This window comes from Sardina pilchardus, chromosome 18, assembly GCF_963854185.1.
Source record: "Sardina pilchardus chromosome 18, fSarPil1.1, whole genome shotgun sequence".
Classification (NCBI taxonomy): domain Eukaryota; kingdom Metazoa; phylum Chordata; class Actinopteri; order Clupeiformes; family Clupeidae; genus Sardina; species Sardina pilchardus.
This window is the reverse complement of record NC_085011.1, coordinates 11,697,811-11,704,299: the sequence shown is the minus strand read 5'-3', so window position 1 is coordinate 11,704,299 and position 6,489 is coordinate 11,697,811.

The window sequence follows — 6,489 nt, the reverse complement described above, 5'->3', positions numbered from 1 at the left end:
AGATGTTAGGAGAGAGAGAGAGAGTGTGAGAGAGAGAGAGAGCAGGATAGAGAAAAAAGGATAGATAGAGAAAGAGAAAAACGCACACACACACACACACACACACACACACACACGCACACACAACCCTATGAACTCCAGGATGCTTGTGGAGAAATGGGGGTGAGAGGTGAGATGGAGAGAGGGTGGCAGAGAGGAGAGATGGAGAGAGAGAGAGAGAGAGAGAGAGAGAGAGAGCAGAGACAGGGGAGCTGGGGTTAAAACAAAAGACAAAATAAATGGAGAGAGATAGAGAGGAAGGGAGAGAGAGAGACGAACACTGACAGGATACATTGCCTAAGGTGCAGCCTATTTTCTTGACTCGTGTTGCATTTGTCACATAGTAACCATGGGACCTGTCTACTTTGCACCTTTCTTCGCTATACTGCTTGTGACACAATGTTCAACAACTTCCACCCAGGACTGCATTTCCCAAAGGCATCATTGAGCAACCAACATGGTAACTTAAATAATGAATGTTGAAGATTATCTTCATAATGTAGTTCTTAAATGTTGTTGTTCAATGATGGTTTGGGGAAACGCACGCCTGTGCAGCATGCTGAAATGACACATCACAATAGAAACGTAACCTTGTTTTTTCCTGAGCGACACAGATGAGGTAGATTGTTCAGTGGAGGGTTGTCTTTGACACCTGTGAGTTTGCATTTTGTGGAAAGAGACCCCTCAGATGGACAAATTGAGCAATCCGTCTGTTCAAGTTCAACATTTGAAAGCCATTCACAAATGTACTAAAGACTCTTACATTTTGTATAGGCCTATACTAAATTATTTACCATATTTTACAGACTATTAACCGAGGATTATACATTGATCTTGCAAAATGTATTCAGCTATGAAGTTAAAGCTGGGGTTGCATTGGCCATACACAGGAATGCATTTCCATCATTCTTCTTTAAGATTAAAGCCCGAGCTGATTCTGAATCATTGGGCTATTGGCCATGCACTACATTGCTGTGGATAATACAAGGTTTTGTGTTTTTTATTTGTATAAAACACTGTCCTGTGGTTTATAGCCTACATAATGCAGCTAATACACAGGGAATTACTGTAGTTCAGCCACGAATCACAGATCATAGAATTATTACACATTGTTCAAATTATGCTCTATAACCACAAGTGGCATCTCTGGTCTAAAGACCAGTAAAGAACATGTCATTAGGCATTGCATTGCATCTTGTTTCATATTCTATGGATCTAGACCCTACATACTTCCTAAATGAAGGAATGTATAGAATACTCTTTATAAATATATGGTATTTATTCATATCGCTTTGTTTTAATTTTGTCTGAAGTGACTCTGAAAGTTTCAACAAGAGAGCATCTCAGGGGATATAGCCATACTGGTGTCATATGCCAGATATCACTTGACAGTTTTCACCATTTATTTATATTGTTCACAGACCTGCACAAACCATAATTAAAATTATATAAATGTATATCCCACTCCACATAATGACATCATTTGAAATGGCAAATATGTGGACACAATTGAACTGTTCTAGGAACTCAAATCTATACATATGAACATGTGTGAAGACAATAATGCTGAGACATATCTGATGATGATATAACTCACACTCACAAAAAAAAAAATAGCATAAAAAATCTGAATGCACGAGTTGGTCTCCCACTGATAACATTCTATTCCCAGTGAGGGGGCTTATCATGTGTGTGTGTGTGTGTGTGTGCGTGTGTGTGTGTGTGTGTGTGTGTGTGTGTGTGTGTGTGTGTGTGTGTGTGTGTGTGTGTATGAGTGTGTGTGTGTGTGTGTGTGTGGGGGGGGGGTGACAATTGTTCGTTGGTGCATCTATCATTTCGTCAGCCTATTAAAATACACAAAATTCTGATCAAAACTTTTAAAATGACAAAACAATCACAGCAATTAAAATGTGTTTCTTATCAAGAGGAACAGCACCTGTGTTGCTCAAAAAAAAATATTGCATTGAAATGAGATGGAGGTTTTAATATCGTGATGTGGAAAGTGGGAGGCACTGTGAGCACTCACACATCCAGTCTTTGAATTTAGTCTGTCAGACACAGCAGGTGTTTAAATTACTCCATTGGCTTGCAACCTGCATTGGATTTTTGATTACCTTTAAAATGAATCACATTTATTTTGTCACTGAAAATCCTTTGCATTTAACCCCTGGTTGACATATTTTTGCGGTAGAAAATATTTTCTTACATTCATGAAAAAAATAAGATTTAAATGAAGCTGGTATTGTGATTGAGTTAGTACTGACAGTCTGAAACACACTGCTCGCTACACATAGCACCAAAAGCAACGAGACCAATGCTCTTGCAAAATGTTTCATTTGAGTCTACTGCCATCTGGTGTTACAAAGCAGGCGACATGTGTTGGTTACAAGTATCAGAGTATCTCCAGAGTAAACAACAGAGTATCTCCTAAGTAATGATAGTTATATGTTTATCCATTGTCAATTGCCTCTGATGTCTTTAAAAGATGTGTGGAAATATGTAATGTTTGTTAGTTTGGGTGTGACGCAGAAAACGTAACCTTAGTATTTACTGTAATGGATTCTGTGCAATTCTTTAACTTAAATAGATACGTAGTCTTGCCATTGATCCCATCCTAATACAGAATATTTAAAATAAGAGGTAGGGTAATATTTCAGGAACTGGTTGTCTATCCCTTGTCTAGGTACACACAAACATTTCACAGAACTGAGAAGATTTAGTATTTTTCTGGGAGATATGCTTATATGAGGGAAAAACATTTTAAGTATAAGAGTTAAATGAGTTCTGCACTGTAAGCATGTATACATTTGAAATGATTATTAATATTATGATTATGAATAATTTATTCATAGTATTGTTTATTTTTTAAGACTGTAGTGCATACAAATGACCACCAGAGTGCACTGCTGTTCTAGCTCAATGTCTACAAGTGACAAAGTTCACAAAAACATACTAAAAGATATACTTTTGGTGATTCGGTTGCACAGCTGCAGATATATTTCCAAGTAAATTGCATATTTTTAAGCCCTACTAATAATTCATTTTTGCAGAGCATGCAAATACCTCATTACATGTAAGTAGGTTACAGCGGTGTGCAAGTAGGGGATCCCCCTGTAACAGGTCTCACCAAAGCTCAACAACATGAACATTGTGCGTCCTTTGACTAAATGAGCAGCAAGGTATCTGGTGCAGCACGGTGGCAGTGACGCAGATGCAAAAAGGATAGCAGAGTAAGCAGTTGTAAGACGTGAAAGATGCCTATCTACACGCCACACATGGCGATCATATATGATTAGAGATGGAAGGTGAGAGTATCTGTGACGTTCTTCGGAGTCTACCTGCAGACAAGCACGTCCACTGCTTGATTTTTAAAAAAAATAAATTTGCTTATCTTCCTGTTTACTTTGCCCTCCCAGACCCGCCTGCCAAACACCGCAAGATGAAAACATGAACAACAACAACAACAACAACAACAACAACGATACAAAACTGCACAACATCTAATTGACTAATGGATATTGGCATAATATATTTACCTTGAAGCATTAATGTGTTGAAACTGGAGTAGAAACAAGTTGCTGGTTGTTGCCATTCAACAGGTCAATAATATACCAATCATACCCCCCCCCCCATCTCTCTCTCCAACCCTCTCTCTCCTTCACTCACTCTCACTCGCTCTCTCACACACACAAACACATATGTGAAATCACACTAAATAGCCTATTTCATGCTTGCTATGCAAATGGACATAACGTCAATCAACTAGACTGAGTAATCCCAGCCCGATCTGCCGGCGATTGGATTTCGCCCTGCAGCTCAGGCTGGAAACCTGCACATTAATCTCTCCCGCTACTGTTCCAAATTTGCAGGGACCAGTCACAAACTGGCTTAGGCTATCCACCTGATGCACCCGGATTGTTGGTCTGATTGGTTGAAGGACTATTCAAGCGTGAGTCATATGATGCACATTGATCACTCCTCTTGTGCATTAGAAACACAGTGCAGACTCCCCAAACTAATGTTCAGTCTCAAAATATTGAGCTTGGTCTGGGGGGTATTCCAAGTATGTGGATTAATGACAAACCAGTTAACCCATAGTAAGTGGTAAACTAACTTCATACTTGACCAATGGCTGATAGCCTATACTCTTATCTTACTTATCCTCAGAAATAGAAAGTAATTCACATTATTGCATTGAGTTTTTTTAGTGTGTTTTGTATTTTAGAGGTACCTTGATTACATTTTGAGTGAAGTATACTTTGCTACATTGCAAATTCAATCCGTTACTTGAGTAAAAAAAAAAAAAAAAGCTCCCAGAACCACTTACTAAGGTGACAATGATCAGCATGTAGACAATAGAGTAAGAATCAAGATGGCGCCAAATGTGATGGAAGAGGATCACAAGGATACATCAGAATACATGTGGAACCTAGGAAAGTGTATCTTGTGTTTTGACGTTTGTGCTCACCTTTCTTTGGAAAGAATTTTATTAGTAGTTTATTTTGATCTCGCTTTATGTCAACTTGACTTTCCGGGAGAAAGACATTGTACCAGCAGCAGAACAATTTCTTCGAGTTCTTGCGAGAGCACAATTTGAATTACATATACAGTATGTCTGCAAGACACTCTGGCAATGAGCAATGATGCACGCTACTTTTACCCCAGGCATTGGGGCAAACCAATCACATCGGTGTATCTGATATAGGCGAGCTACACTGATGACGACAGTGCTGCAACATTCAAAGTCAGTAAACATTGGTCGTAGTGTTATCCAATTGCGTCTAAGTCCGGAATCAGAGTAAACATTGGTCGTAGTGTTATCCAGTTGCACGCGGTGAGATTTCCAAATGCATGCTTGGTGTCGCCCCCTTGAGTTGGGCCATTACATTATTTGTGGCCAGACCCTTAATCTGAAATATTACCAGGGTCTGGATTTTCCAGGCTACTACCCTATAAATAAACAAAAAATAGCCTACTTTATGAATCGTTGTGCAGGTGGACTATACCATTTTATCACTTTAGCAAGGGAGGTGTGAGTGACGTTAGACAGTCTATGCTATTTATATACAAAAGGTCATCTGACATTCATTTAATTTGGAGATCAAAATATCCAGGTAAAATAAAGCCTATACAGTGATAGCCTACAGATACTTTTTTTCAGTAAGTAGTGCATACTTCCAGTGAGGTTATTTGAAATGTTCACTACATTAGTAGGCCTATTAACCATTATGTGCCTAAACTTTGCTGCGATTTTTCACATAGATCTCCAGTTTTATAAGGTCATGAGTAGCCTACTGTCAGTATGGGGAAAAAAAACAATCGGTATTACTTAGCAACATGGCTGGCTTAGCTGCCCCCTAAACAAAAAAGTAACTTAGTGACTTTTACTTAAAGTACATTTTAAATTATCCACTTTTCAATTTTACTTCAGTACATTTTCAGATGGTATTTTAACTTGTATTTGAGTAATACTGCATCAATATCCTTCTATTTGAGTACAATATTTTAGTTCTTTTTCCACCTCTGCTTATCCTTGCACTGCTGCTATAATCATAATAACTTATTATCCATTTGTAGGCCTATTATTGCTGATCACTAGACTTTGACCCTGCACTGTTGGACATATTTGCACTACCACCTTGACACACACCTCATACTGGACCACAGTATCAATCCTTGGTACATTCATGTAGATCCTTGTTTAAGTATTTTTATCTTTAGTATAGCCTACTGTTCTTGTTAGTCATTGTTATTTGTTGATTTCTTATCATCCTGTTTGCATTGCAGTGTAGCCTACAGTAGGCCTATGTTGTGTGGTGTCTTAAGCTGCTGGGACCTTGAATTTCCCCTTGAGAATCAATAACGTATCTATCTTTCTATCTATCTATTTATCTAAACCTCCCAATAGAAGAGCTGTATGGCTTTATTCTCCTTACAAATCAATGCCATGCCATTGGGCTCTTGTTGTGGAGGTTTACCACTCTGTGTAACTTACCCAGGTTTGTCACTAGGCCACAGAGGCCTACTTGGAATACCCCCTTGCTAGCCAGGCTATCAATCAATCACTCACATCAACTTCCATCCTCAGCCAGCCATCTTGCTGTTTAATGTTTTACACACTAATGTTCCCAATGCAGACTTGCCAAATATTGGCCTATTGCTTACATTTCAGCTTTTCGACCATTCCCAATAACAAGGTCTAGAGGCTACAGGTGTATGAGGGACTCAAAGAAACTTTTGAAAACAACGTGGAAAATACGCAATCTGACATAAGCTGAACTCACATTGAATGCATATTAGTAGGCTAGCCTGAAACCTCAGGAATTTCACAACAGCTAATGACGTTCGTTTCTCCTTTGTGCACAGAGGGTGGAGAGCGTGAACAGGGAAAAACGTCGGCACGTCACTCCATCATGAACGTAACGTGATGGCGTCACAGCATAATTGCAT